Below are 15,465 nucleotides of genomic sequence, written 5' to 3' on the forward strand. Positions count from 1 at the left end.
TGCGCAACCAAAGCCAACACAGCTCTAAGTGTGGTCATTTTGACCACTGGAGAGAAGATCTCATCAAAGTCCACACCATATTTCTGCTTGAAGCCCTTAGCCACTAACCTGGCTTTGTATCTTGGCTTTGCATCTGGTGCAACTTTGAGCCTGTATACCCACTTGCATGGCAAAACCTTCTTGCCTGCAGGCAAAGGCACCAATTTCCATGTTCCATTTTTATGCAGAGAATCCATCTCTGACTTCATGGCACGCTCCCATAGAGCCTTGTCTGCCCTCTGTAAAGCCTCTTTATAACATGAGGGCTCCCCACAGTCAGTTAGCATCAAGTAGTCAACCCCTGGAACAAACCTGTCAGGGGCTCTGGAGGGTCTAGTGGACCTCCGTACCCAATGACCATCATTTGCAGGTTGCTGTCCAGCCTGCATATCACCCATTGGTGGCTCCTGTTCCATGCCATAAGGCTGAAAAATCATGCCCGGTATCTCCTCTAACTGTGGTATATCCATAGGGATATCTTCTGCCATATCTGGCTGTCCATTTGGACCATTTTCAGCACCATTTAAGGGCTGGTTTTCCTGCTGTAATGGCTGATTTACAGCCCTTTGTTGTTGTCCATGATGTCCATCATCATCAAAGATGACTCTGCTAGGCTCCTGTTGCCTTGCAGGCTCCTTATACATGCATGTTTCATCAAAAATGACATCATTGCTGCGTATGATCTTTCTATTCATGGGATCCCAAAGTCTATACCCCATTTCACCTCTGTCACCATATCCTAGGAATATGCATTTGTGAGACTTAGGATCAAGTTTGGTGCGCATTTCCCTGCGTATGTGCACGTACGCAACGCAACCAAACACTCTCAAGTGCTTGTATGACGGAGGCTTCCCTGTCCATACTTCTTCTGGCACTTTCCCACCAAGCCTCGTGTTAGGTGACCTGTTTATAAGGTGAACGGCTGTCATAACAGCTTCAGCCCAAAAACCATGAGGTAATGCAGCATGTGACAACATAGAACGGACCTTCTCCTGTATGGTCCTGTTCATCCTCTCTGCTGTCCCGTTTTGTGGAGGATCATAAGGAGTAGAGAGCTCCCTCTTGATGCCTTTAGCATCACAAAAGTCCTGAAACTGTTTGGACGTATACTCTCCACCATTATCGGAACGCAAAGCCTTCAGTGTTTTGCCAGTTTGATTCTCAACATGAGCAACAAACTTCTGAAACACTGAGAATGTATCACTCTTCAAACGAAGAGGATAAACCCACACCTTGCGTGTGGCATCATCTATAAATGACACAAAGTATTTTGCCCCTCCCAAAGAAAGCTGAGGCATCTCACATACATCTGTATGCACAAGCTCTAACTGAGCATCTTTCTGTCCAAGAGCTTTCTTGTGGGGGCACTGTAGTTGCCTACCATATATACAATGCTCACAAAATTGAAAACTTGAAAACTTTAGAGAAGGCAAGTAACCCAAACGAGACAATTGCTCCATTCCTTTGACACTCATGTGTCCCAACCGGCTATGCCACATAGAAATTTCCGGCAGCTCGGTTGCATTTACATTAGCATGGTGACAAACACCTGCATGTATAAAGTAAAGAGTGTCCACCTTAGAGCCTCTGGCAACAACCAGTGAGCCCTTACTAATCTTCCACTTTCCACTACCAAATGTGGTAACATAATCAGCATCATCAAGCTGTCCAGTAGAAAGCAGATTCTTCTTGATCTCAGGCACATGCCTGACATCATGGAGCATAAGCTGTGAGCCATCTGAAAATACAAGCCTCACATCACCTCTGCCAAGTATCTTGCATGCATGGTTATCACCCAAATAAACAACTCCTTCATTGCCAGCAGTGTACCTGACAAACAAGTCTCTGCAACCTGTGACATGAAAGGAGGCACCTGAATCAATGATCCATGAGTGCATACCATGACCACCTGTAAGAAGTGAATGGGCATCAAGTGAAGACGTAAAGAGGACCTCATCCTCACTGCCACCTGCATGTGACACATTGATTTCTTCGATCTTGACTCCACTTTTGCCCTTTGGCTTTACATCTTTGGCTTCATCCTTCTCTTTGTCTTTGCCTTTTCCTTTTTCCTTTTGATCATTTTTCCATTTGTAGCATTGCTTTTTGATGTGTCCCTTCTTGCCACAATAATGGCATTCCAAATCCTTTTTGGAGCGAGACTTGCTCCTTCCCCTTTCTTGGCTTTTACCCCTTTGCTGGGATCTCCCACGTGCATTCATTGCATTGGACTTTCCAACAGAGTTGTTCTTCCTGTTCATCTCTTCTTGAAGAAGAGCACCCTCAACATCTGCATATGACAGCATAGCATTCGAATTGCTAGTGGCTGTCCTGAATGTGTCCCAACTCTCTGGCAAAGTGCATAACAAAAAAGTGGCTTTGAACTCATCGTCCATTGCCAACTTTTGATTTATAACCTGGCTGACAATACCATTAAACTCATTGAGATGGGCTGTCATAGAAGCCCCTTCCTTCATCTGAAGGCCTATGAGTTTCTTCAACCAATACACTTTGCTTGAGGCACTTTGTTGGGCATACAAGTCCTGCAATCTCTGCCACATTCCCCAAGCTGTCTTCTCTTCACGAATGCTGAAAAGTAATGAGTCTGACACAGACAACATGATAGTAGATCTTGCCAGCTCATCCATATCTTCCCACTCTTCAGCTGTAAGAGAAGCGGGCATCACACCCCTTTCTTTGATAGGCTTATGTTGCTTTTTCTGAAGCAACACATTGTAGCACTGGGTTTGCCAAATATCATAATTATGCGAGCCTTCAAGCTTCTTGATGTGAAGCAATGAAGAGCTCTCACCTGTGGTTGCCATAGCAAAATGCAACCTGTAATGCCTGACTCCCTGCAAATGTGCAAACACTGCACCCTAAGCACACAAAGTGCTTACAAATGTTCTCCCAAGCTTTATCTCCCACTGCGGAAGCAAGAATGCAACTTTTCTCCCACTTTTTGTGATGAAAACACCAAAATCTGGTTGCTGCAGATTTTGGACAGCACCTTAAATGTCCTCTTTTGCCCTTCCAAAATACTGTACAGCAGTACTAAGCGCTCTCCAATGATGTACCAAACCTGTACCGGCAATTTCAGCAGCTGAATTTGAACCTTTTGATCACTCAAAACAATGTACAGCCATGCCAAACCATGCACAAAGCTGTGCCAAATCTGTACCAGCAGGTACAGTAGCAATAAATGCTCTCCTGGCTGTCCAAATGAGTGAAAATCAGATTTTTACAGTCACGAACACTGCATAAAACAGTCCCGAACAGAAATTGGGCAAAAGCCCCTTGACTGCAAGCTGATTTTTGAAGATTCAAGGCATAAATGTCTTGCCTGCTGCTTTGCCAAGCTCAACAAGCATACAAACTTGAAAAGCCCCTTGATTTGAGATCAATTTCTGATCATGCATGGTACATTGACGCACATGAAGGCATCCAGAGTGTTCACGATGCTTCCCCCTGGCCACATATACATCCAATACATGAAAGCCCCTTGATTTACAGGCACATTGAGTGCTTGTAAGGCATCAGCACATTAACCACAGCATCAAATGCGATTGCCTGCATGCAAATCAACCAAATCGGCACAAAAGCCCCTTGATTTGCACTGCGATTTGCTGCAATTTGCTGCGATTTTGCCCAAATGTGCGATTTTTCACATCATACAGCATGTATGAGTGCTTAATTGCACAATTACATCAAAAACCCCAAATTTCGACATCCAATTTCCTGCAAATTGATCCTGATTTGACCAATTTCCTGCAAATTGATCCTGATTGTGACCAATGTCACCCGATTTTGCCAATTTTGCTCAAAAATTGAGCAATTGGGCACCTGTACCTGCTCAATTGATTTAATTGAAAAGAAATTCGCAAAAAATTAAGGCAAGTACCTATGAAATTCTGAATTTCTCTGATTTGCAGGTTGTTTTCTGTTGCAGGAGGGGGGTTTGCTGATGTTGATGCTGCTGCAGAAAGCTATTGCTTTTTATTATGTTTCCAGACGAATAGGTGCTGTTCTGCTGCTGCCTAAGGAACTGCTGTTACTCTTCCTCTGACCTAAAGATGGATGAACTTCAGTGCAGAGGTGGCGTTCATTAGCTGCAGAACACATAGCAAAGGCTTGTGACTCGGGCTTCAGGAGAGCAAGGTGAGCAATAGCGAACCGCAGCGCAGGCGCCTGACGACCTCGTTGCCTAGCGCTTTTCGCCTTCGCTCTACGCTTCTTCACTCACGCTTTCGCCTTCTCCGCCCAGCACCGCATACACGTCGACGGGCTCCCTTCGCTAATCGACTCTCCTGCTCGTTGACGTATTCGCCAGCTAACTTGTGTTTGCCTTCGCTCAAGCCTAGCGCATGTTCGCCTGCGGCTGATGTCTTCGCCTCACTTTGTGCACCAGCGCTACACGTATTTGCCTGCGCCACTATGCTGCCCTCCTCGCTCGTGGCTGCTGGACAGCCCGCCTGGTTGCTGGGCAGTCCACGCTGCTGGCTGGGCAACAGTTGAGCCAGCCCACGCCTACTGTCTGGGCAGAGACTAGAAAAAATACAGCAGCTCCAAGAGAGATTCAGCAGGCGACCAGGAATCAGCAAAAGGGGGGGGGGCAGGGGCGGCCAGCAGAGCAGAAGAGGTTCTTCGCGACGGAAGTGCTTCACCAGCAATAGGGAAGGCGGGAGCAGGAACAACAACAAGCTCTGATACCAGTTGATGGGGAGAAACCTGTAATTAGGGTTTAGAGTTCATTCATGGGAGACATACACAGAGAAGCAAGGGAGAGAGAGAGAGAGAGTTGTGGGGATAAGTCAACTCATGAAAAGCATATGTGTGTGACTCCCCTATCACACATGTATATTGCACTAGTACACATAGTGCACTTAGTACATTAAAAGTACTAAGTGTACTATGTACTATAACTTATGGGCTTGTACACACTATAAGGGTGGGCATAACGCCTTTACCCCAACAAGAACCTCTTTGCGCAAGCTTGACCTGATTGCCCTCTTGCTATGGTGCGTTTTCCTCCCTTGCTTGCCCTTGATGCTGAGAGTACAACTCTACAAGCTTCTCTGGCTGAGAATAAAGCCCACAAGATGATGGCTTCTACCACAAGATGATCTCTATGGGCAGCCATATAGAGATGTACAGACGGGCTGCAGAAAGCAACCGTTAATTCAGGCATGCTAATATGGACGCCACAAGTATTTTTAGGGGTTTTTTTATTGAAAAAGCAAGTGGGCGTGTTAATACACAAAAAAGCCCATCTTTTTTAGGAAAAAACGTGCAAAGGGAGGGGTGTGGTACCTTCTAGCCTTTTAAAAAAAAAGGCATCTTCCTTATTTATAATGGGAAAGCACATGGGTGTTTTTTTGCCCTGTAAAAACAAGGTTACAGGATGCTTACTGATCTTACCTTCTCCGGACGTAATGAAACCTTGGAGATGGTCTATTGCGAGGCTTCACAATATGGGGGCAGGTTGAAGGAGTGGAAAAATCCTACTCTGAGGAGCAAATGTCCAAACTCCGGGCCAACTTACAGGCTGATATACAGTAATTGCGGGACCAGGTGATACTCCTACGGAGGGCAGTCCTTGGATCAGCCCCTACTCCAGGTACAGTTGTAGTCGTGCCTTCTTTCACGCCGGACGCTTTTGCGGCCGAGAAGGAGAGGATGCAGGAGGTTGTAGACTCTTGGCTCAACCGGTGGAATGTGCACTTCGAGTTTCACCCTTTCCGAGACGTCTGGAAAATCCAGATGGTTAGGGGTCTCCTGAAGGGGAAGGCTCTTACTTGGTGGAGAAAAATCAGGGATAAACCCACTACTTGGGCAGATTTTGAGGGGCAGTTTTGCAATGAGTTCCTCCAGGCAGATGATGAGTTTCATGTCGTGGTCAAGTTTGCAGACTCGGATATGTGCAACATGTCTTTGGCACGTATTTATAGAGGTTTAGGAATTGCAGTCTCGATGAGCAGGGCACATGGATGCTACTACTCTATGCAGATTCTTTATCCGTTGACTTGCACGAGATCACAGTCTCCAGTTGAGAAATAATCATAGCAGGTTTCTAGAGGATGCCATCAAGTATGCTAGAATTTATGGAGACTATGGCTAGCCAGAATCAGAAACAGGTCTCTTAGAAATCTCACACTCCAGGCAGTTTGAAGGAGGGTTCCCAATGTAAATTTAAGTTTAGGTTTGGGAAGGCTTCGCATAACAAAAATCAAACCCTGGCTTCGGGTGATTCCAATCCAAAGAAAGAGAAGAAAATCCACCAAGGTCTTTGAACTTTCTGAGATGGTGGGTGTTTTATTTGTGGCCAAAAGAGCCATATGAGACCGAACTATCCGTAGGGGAAGAAAGTGCCCAAGGTAGCTTACGTGAGAGAAGTGGAAGGTAATCCTAGAATCTCTTCCGTTTGATACTACAGTTCTAGATCATAGTACCTGCATGGTGTGTAACTTCAACATGTGGGTCTTTGGTCCCAATGATCTTATACGGATGTATGCATCGGTATTAGGGAAGACCGTGCACATCCTTTTTGACCCTGGTAGTACTCACAACTTCGTTAATGCCACACTTGTGCAGAAGTTGAGAGTGGAGACGTAGCCAAGTGATCATGTTTACCGCGTGTGAAGCTGGTGGTGGGGGATGGACACATTTGGGACCGGCGGGTTTCTCAGTTGCCCTCCATCCATGATTATACAAAGGCCCTAGATTTCTTGATTATGGATCTATATAGGGTTGATGTTATTCTAGGAAAGGAATGGTTTTATAGCCATGATGTTCATGTCGATTGGAAGGGTCATACTTTGTCCTTTGTAATGAGGGTCTTCCGATTTGTCTTAAGAGTGGTTTTGCAATCCTACACTCTACTTTTGTAAATTCAGCAGAACTTCATAATATTATTGGAAATTCAGATTATGAGGTGTATGAGTGTGTTCTTGATCCCCTTTCATCTAATGTTAATTGTAGTTTAAATACGGTAAAGTTGGATGCTTGGGAGATGAGCTTTAGAGGACATTAAGGCGGATTTTGTCGATGTCTTCCTGCTGAATTCTCTTATGGTTTGACGCCTAATAGGTCGGTGGATCATAAGATTGATTTGCTTCTAGGGTCTCAGCCTGTGAGTATAGCCTTATAGGATGAGCTAGATGGAAGAGGACGAGATTGCCCGACATATCTCCGGATGGGATAGATACATAGGAGTAAAACTCCCTGAGGAGCTCCAGTGCTTTTAAAGCACAAGAAGGATGGTACTTGGCAGATGTGTGAATTATAAAAAGTGGAATAAAGTTATGATAAAGAATAGGTATCCTTTTTCTAGATGATTTGATAGATAGGTTGTAGGGTGTTGCCTATTGTACGAAGAATGACCTTTGTGCTGGTTATCTAATATTGGAGGAGAATGTCATTAAGACAGGTTTCCGTACACGATATGGCCATTATGAGTTTCTTGTATTACCTTTTGGGCTCACTAATTCAGCAGATGATGAATGTTCTCTTTCGAGATTATGTGGAGAAATTCATTGTAGTATTCTTAGATGATATTTTATTTTATAGTCGTACCTTCGAGGAGCATGTTTAGCATCTCAGGGGAGTCTTGGGGATTTTGAGATGAGAACGACTGCATGCTAAACTCTCCAAGTGTGAGTCCTTCTATAAGGAGCTCACATACCTAGGTTATTGGATTTCTCGGGATGGTATGAGCATTGATCTTGAGCAGATCCAGAAGGTGTTGGAATGACCAGTTCCTCGGAGAGTGAGGCAACTTCGAGCATTCTTGTGATTCACGTCTTTCTTAAAAAATCAGTAAAGGATTATTTGAATCTAATTGCTTCTCTTGTGAACCTTCTCAGAGGACGAGGACGTAAGTCCAATAGTCCTACTACCTGGAATGAGAGGCTTGAGGAGGCTTTCCAGACTCCCAAGCTTAAGGTGAAGGAAGATGTTATGACCCTGTGTTTTCCTCTGGACAGTATGCAGGTGGGCACGGGGACATGGTGGACAGTGTGAATGGCATCCGTTTCGAATTGAGAAGGAAACCCATGGGACAAAAGGATTTTAAGTTTAAAGGTTTTTTAACCTTTGGTACAAAAGGAACCTTTGATGATTTAAAATAATAATAATATTGGAGGATGCGCTTTTTGTTATGGCTTTTAGTTTTTGCTTTTTGGAGAAAAGCGGGCTGAGGCTCCTCTTTATTTTTAAAAAGGGGAAGGGTGGTAGAATCGGTGTGTGTGTGTGGCGCTTCTCCTTGGCTGGCGGTCTGCCCTGCAGTACACACAGGCGAACGTGCGCACTCTTTGTGCAACAAGCAGGCACGTGGGCTGGACACACAGAGGCGGCTGCAGGAAGCGCAGTACTGCAGGAGATACAGAACTGCCACAGGTGACACACAGGGTTGCAGCTACACGCATGGTGCTCTTTTTGGCGACTGGTGGGCTGCAGGGAAAAAGCACAGGGCTGAACGCTCTTTCTTATCTCTCTCTCTTTCGTGGAAGTGGCTGCAGCACACATACAGGTTCTCTCTCTCTCTCTCTCTTTGGGAACGGGCGGACTGGATTGACAGCAACACATGCTTTTCTCTCTCTCTTTCTGGCGGCTGTTGGGCTACAGGACAGGAGGCAGGCTGGACAGCACGAGGGTTGGGCTGTTTTCTCTCTCTCCCCCCCGCTCTCTCTCTCTCTCTCCGTGTAAGAGGCAGGCTGCAGAGTTCTTTCATGGGCAGGCGCACAGAGGGCTGCAACGCGAGCCTTTATGGTGACGAAAACCTGTTCGTCTGGAGTGCTACAGTGTTTGGTTCAGAGGACACTCCATGGGAAGGCCATGAGGCATGCTGTGACGACGGAGATTGTGGCTGAGAACATTAACGCTGCGTCAGAAAAGCTATGGTGACATGACACTTGGAGAGAGAGTTTTGGGGATTGTTTCAGAGGCACGAGCCGCTATGGCGAGAGTGGGAGCATGAGGCTATGATTCCCAAACATGAACGCGTGCACTCCTGGAAGGAAAAAGCTGCAGATCAGTTTGTATCTTGGGCTGCTATCTCTTTGTCTTGGGTCACGATGTTTTGGGTGGGTTAGAAGTGCTCTCTAGTGCCAGCCCTGTGTGAGCAAGGGTACTATGAAAAGTGCCTTGGCTAGCAAGTGGTAGGACTTGGATCATGGGACACATCCAAGGTAGACTTGCAAGAGAGCAAGAGCGCCATGAGAGGTGCCGGCTAGCGAGCCTGGAGCCTTGAGTGTGTACGAGGCCCTCGAGCACTTAACTTGAAGGCTTTTGAAGACAAAGATCAAGGGTTAAGGCTTTGAGATGGGCTCTTGATGAAGAAGACATGGGGTAAGGCTTGCTAAGCACTCATTTGGAAAACTTGGGTGAAACTACAAGGGATCCTATTGGTGGAGGATTCTACAAGTTGTACTTTGTACTCAAATTTAATCAAGTAAAGAAATACCGCAAGGGGTGCCACTGCGATTTAGGGCCAATCGATGTCCGTGTACTGTTTGCAGGAGCACTCTAGCTCTCCCCTTGTTTGTTTTTCTTTTCCAGGTCCTCAAAGGTGTTGAAGTGTTTTGTGTGCGAGTGTTTGTTTCACCGCCCGTCAAGTTTTTGAAGGCCGGTTACAGAAGCACCTATTTTAGCCTTACCGGATCTTGGCCAACCATTTGTTGTTGAGACTGATGCTATTGGTTACACAATAGGGGCTGCCTTATTCCAGGGGGGCTGACCTATGACATTTGAAAGGAAGAAGCTTGATGATAGCCAAGTCAGGTGGCATGCTTAGGAGAAAGAATTGCATGTGGTTATCCACGCATTGGAAATTTGGAGACATTATTTTGATGAATCCAAATTTGTTGTCTTGATTGACCATGAGTCGATCAAGTACATTTGTGATAGACCTGAGTTGAGAGGGAGGAGGGCACGATGGGTAGAGCTTATGCAGGACTTTGTTATGGAGATTCAGTACAGGAAGGACAGTTTGAACTGGGTTGCAAATGCTTTGAGTTGGATTGGAGAGGTGAATGTTTTGAGTTTCATCGAGATTAGTGCTAACTTGTATGATTCCTTGAGAGGGCCGTGTTGGATCGATAGGCATTTTAGTGGGTATTGGCAGCAAGTTCAGGCAAGGAGCTCCACAGTATTAGACCAAGACTAAGGGGTTGTACCACGTGTTAGGGTGGCTGGTAGTCAGTACTTGATCTAGAACAGATTATTGTTCCGTGATGAAAGAGTCTGTGTATCGGATTGTGCTGAGATTAGGAAGAAGATTCTTTATGAATGTCATGATTCTCCTGCAGCAGGTCATCCGGGGTACAACGGACCTATGACAAACGTTTTACTGGCCTGAAATGAAGGCGGAAGTCTACGACTATGTGGTAAAGTGTATTTCCATGGATTTTATTGTCGGATTGCCACGCACCAGGGCATGATGATATTGGGGTGGTGGTTGACAGACTGACAAAGACGGTAAGGTTTTTACCTACAAGGGGAACGGTGAGAGCAACTGATTTTGCTTAGCAATTTTTTTCTGGGAAAGAGATCCTTATATTAGTTAGTGAAAAAAAACAGCCACAATGGGCTAAATACAATCACGAAGGGCTAGATACAAACTCGCCACATGTACAGGGCGGGGATCAAATAATCAAAAAGAGAAAGATGCACTTTCCCTCTAGCTGGCCCCTCTATGAGGGGAAGGCTATCTCAAAGGAATCGGGGGGGGGGGGGGGGGGGGGGGGGGGGTTGGGGGACCACGCTGGTGGCCTGTAGTGCCAAGTGGATCGCCACCTCTATCGGTGAGAAAAGGGCCAGGCCGCCAGAGCCTCAAGAAAGCTTTCCGCCGCTTCCGCATGCGATAAGAGCCTCCGTGCAACTTCCCGCATTGACCGCGGAGGGTATGAATGATGTCGAACCAAATAATGCTCTTGATGGACTCCGCAAGGGGAGTGTGGGTACCCTCGATGGCTTCGATGCATCTAACTCGCCATATGTGCCAGGGTGCGATGCTATTGCAAACTCCATCTCTGACATGAGCCCGGATGCCAGTGGTCCGTAGATGGGGTTGTGACTGGTACTACCGAAATGCGGAGGTGGGAGACCTGAAGGGCTAGCCCCCCACTATCCTCCTCGTAAGCCCTGACCACCTCAGCCTCTGTGGCCCAAGCGACAGTGCCCCATGTAATGATCCGGTTCGAGGCCCTGTCCATCGTGAAGATGTGGAGAATCCGCAACCAAACTTGTTGAGCCTTCGGGCCATCCCAAAGACAATGTCGCTGAGACTCTTGAGGGTGGCCGCACCTAGGGTAGGTTGCTGGCCGACCTCCAATTGCCAACCATGTGCCAACCGCCAAACTCCTGGTGCCATTAGCCAAAGAAAGAGGGTGATCTTTCGAGGCCAAAAACTGTCCTAGAGCCTCTTCCATAAATCTGAGAAGAAACGCGGGAAGAGGCCCTGTGATGGCCAATGTGCTGCTACTGCTGAGGTGCCATCGATCTTTGGCATCTGAATCTTGCGAAAGGGGGGGGGGACCCACGTTGGTGGCCTGTAGTGCCAAGTGGATCGCCACCTCTATCGGTGAGAAAAGGGCCAGGCCGCCAGAGCCTCAAGAAAGCTTTCCGCCGCTTTTGCATGTGGTCAGAGCCTCCGTGCAACTTCCCCCATTGACCGCGGAGGGTATGAATGATGTTGAGCCAAATGCTCCTGATGGACTCCGCAAGCAGAGTGTGGGTACCCTCGATGGCTTCGATGCATCTAGCTCGCCATATGTGCCAGGGTGCGATGCTACTGCAAAACTTCCATCTCTGACATGAGCCCGGACGCCAGTGGTCCGTAGATGGGGCTGTTATTGGTACTACCAAAATGCGGAGGTGGGAGACCTGAAGGGCTAGCCCCCCACCATCCTCCTCGTAAGCCCTGACCACCTCAGCCTCTGTGGCCCAAGCGACAGTGCCCCATGTAATGATCTGGTTCGAGGCCCTGTCCATTGTGAAGATGTGGAGAATCCGCAACCAAACCTGTTGAGCCTTCGGGCAATCCCAAAGACAATGTTGCCGAGACTCTTAAGGGTGGTTGCACCTAGGGCAGGTTGCTGGCCGACCTCCAACTTCCAACCATGTGCCAATCGCCAAACTCCTGGTGCCATTAGCCAAAGAAAGAGGGTGATCTTTCGAGGCCAAAAACTGTCCCAGAGCCTCTTCCAAAAATCTAAGAAGAAACGCGGGAAGAGGCCTTGTGACGGCCAATGTGCTGCTACTGCCAAGGTGCCATCGATCTCTGGCATCTGAATCCTGCAACCTAGCCGCGTTGTATATGCAAAAAGGGGGCATCCAGAGTCTCCTCCCGATCAGCGGGATCATGCCGAGTCCACTCTCTCGGGTCCCATTGTAGGCGCATGAGAGGTCGGCTCTCCTATATCCATAGCCGCTAGAATCTCTCCCTAGCCACCTTGGTCGGTGGGGGGTCTATGTGCCACTCACGTGCTTGAAATCCAATCACCCTCACCCTCTGTAAGGTGCATCCATTGAAATTCTCCAAGGGGGGCTTGGATCTCTCTAATCTGCCATGGGGACCGATAGAAAAAGTGAGCAGACCACTAACCTCATCCGCCCCGTGGACTACCAGAAGAATATCATGCCGAGTAAACACTCCTAGCCGTAGTGGGGGGGATGGGTTTGGGATAGGTGCTAGCCACTTGTGAGGAATAACGGAGTCGATCTCGATGTTGAGCCTATCTCTACCTTGGATCCCTGCCAAACCTCTCTCCTAATCCTCCGGGGGTAACTGCCTGTGTGCAAGCCAATCTCCAAGGGACCTGGAAGGTCCTAAGCTCAATGTGCCCCATGATACATGAGGTCGTCCCCCCATTATATGGCCATTGGGTAAACAGATCAAGGGGTTCCAAATCAATGGCTGGTTGTCGAAGGCGCTCCTCTGAAGCAAATGGATCTAGCTGTCTAAGGGCCGGCCTGAGGTGATCCCAAGCTCGGAGTAAGCTGGCTGTAAATCTGTCCTCGGCTGACTACACAGTTTGTTTCTCCCTCCTGTGCTCAGAACATGCTTTCAACAGTGGGTTGTTTTGGATCATATTCAGAGACAATTTGGACTGATTTGTGGCATTGATTTAGTCTAGCTTTTGTGAACAGAGCTTTGTCAGAGTCTCTTTTGAGTCTTGTGAAGAAAGCTATCTGGGATATTTGTGGAAAATCCGGTGCAAATTGCACCTCACCTTGGATTCCATGTATAGGCGTAATAAAGAAGTACCGACGGGGGCTGGTTGTTCTGGCTCAATGTGCTGTCTATATTTATATTTTGTGGCTTTTTGCCATTATTCTTTGTCCACACTTGAAGTATTTCTCTTCTAGTCCGGTTCCAGTCGGTTACAGTACCACGCCATCTTACTTTTAAGGTTTTAATAACCTTAAAGTATTGCCTTCATCATCAGTATTGGCCACCGTCGTAGCCGGAAAAATTAGGGCTTTTGTAAAAATCAGCCCTTTGCATCAATATTGAAGCCCCTGTAACAACATAAATTTGGGGATTTTAAACAAACCAACCAAAATTGGGAAAATCATATCTACATTCAGCAAATTGAAGTTCCCATAAGGTCATGGAAGGGGTGTAGCATGGAAGAGACGTTGGAAAAGATGACATCACCGGCATCGAGGGGAGATTCAATTTCCTAAAATCATTTTCTTGTTTTATGTATGTTGAGAGTCATGGGTCCTCTACCTGGGATGTCTCCCGAAATCGATTTGTAATAAATGTACGTCATGTGTGTGTCTGTGTGTGCCTTGTTTTATAAAAGGCTTCGTATCTCCAACTTATCCCAGTTAGGAGCCAGGGGGGTGACGAAGTGCTAGCCTTGCTACCTTGGTTGTATTATGTGATTGGAGGGCTATCATGACACGGGAGGTGTGCATGATGAGTCGGCTCTGACAGAGCATGTGATGGGTTTAGAAGGTAGTATCTTTCTTTTGCGTTCGGGTCTCACCACCTTTGCTCCGAAGGGGGGTTTGTTGGGATATTCAGAGCTTCATCCATATGATTCAACCCTTATATGTGTTATTGTGTGTGTGCGTGTGAACCACCTCTTAAGATAAGTGTGCCATGTGGCAACGCATGTGTATGTGTGTGATTGTGTTGTCAGACGATAAGATCCAGCACCTACAAAAAGGACATGCACTTTCATTTTCTATCAATCAAGCATTATGCCCAACACTAGTGCATCACAGTCTCTCTCTAGCGTATCGTTTGTCTCTCTATCTCTCCATGCTATGGAGTTTCAGCCCCCATAGCTGTTGCAACTATTGCCTACTCCTTGGGGGCTGATCCAACAAAAACTCAACTAACCCAAATTAACACAAGTCTATAAGTAGATCCCGTGTCTCTCCATTCTACTCCCAAACAAGCTAAGTAGAAAAATGCAAATGAAGGCAAGCCAGCTAAGGGAGAGAAGACAAAGCTAAACTTGAAGAGTCGTAGAACAAGCCCAAAGAGCAGAAGATTTAACCCTCAGAAGCAACCCAAACAACAGTGGTCATAGTTATCAACATGGCAATTCGTAGTCAATGCATAATCAATGCGGATCAAAATGCCATGTCATAAAGTCACATCTTCAACATGCATATGCATTCAAGTATATGCTTATTTGCTGTATATAGGAGGTAGCTAAGTCGTGAAAGAATTGCATATGGATATGTGTGAATAATGTTTTCAATTTGTGCGATTTCCATTCAACTCTTTCAAGCTTGTAAAGTATGCAAATTGATATAGCATGCACACCCCATTCTATAATGTCTAGGGTGGTGCTTCACCTTGTTGAGTGAATTTTGAAGGTGTTGAGCAGCAGACGTTTCACATCCATTGTGCAGACATATATACAGGCTTGCATTATGAAAATGCTGTGTTGATTCAACTATGGCACTAAGTAACACAGCAATCAGTCGGGGGCTTTGTATGGCATCAGATTTCAGCATTTGTAATAGTACTGCAGAAGGTTTCCTTGCTCTGTTGACGACCATTCTGTTACTTGTATAAGGTTCATTCAGTTCAGCAATGTACACTAAAGTAGGTTGACAGAATCAATCCTCCATTTGTTATTTCTCTTCCTCAGCTTGATGAGTAATCTATGAAGATTTTTCTACTATGGTGACATACCTCTACCATGAACCTCCACCTACTCTTGGGCACTGATGACGTGTGATGGATGTCATAGCACGTAGTCCATGCTATGCATGATGGAGTTGATGATTTGAGGCTTGTGAAAAGACTCTCACAGAGTCAAGATCACACTTTGGTTTTTGTTTAGTTTAGGAAATAACTTCTAGTGTATGATATTCTCTTCCTCTCTTCCTCTTCTCTGGGTAATCTCAGTTTCTACTATCACACTCGTTTGTCTATAATATGTATTGTTCTGGAAACTT

General features: G+C 46.4%; 1 protein-coding gene across 4 annotated transcripts in view; it reads left to right on the forward strand.

The window, feature by feature from the left end:
* The window catches only part of LOC147615898 (serine/threonine-protein kinase/endoribonuclease IRE1a-like), a 76,081-nt gene that overhangs the window by 35,719 nt on the left and 24,897 nt on the right, over positions 1-15,465 (forward strand). The gene's annotated exons all lie outside the window — the stretch shown is intronic.

Source organism: Cibotium barometz, chromosome 39, assembly GCF_041138505.1.
Source record: "Cibotium barometz isolate CiBa-2024 chromosome 39, ASM4113850v1, whole genome shotgun sequence".
Classification (NCBI taxonomy): Eukaryota; Viridiplantae; Streptophyta; class Polypodiopsida; order Cyatheales; family Cibotiaceae; genus Cibotium; species Cibotium barometz.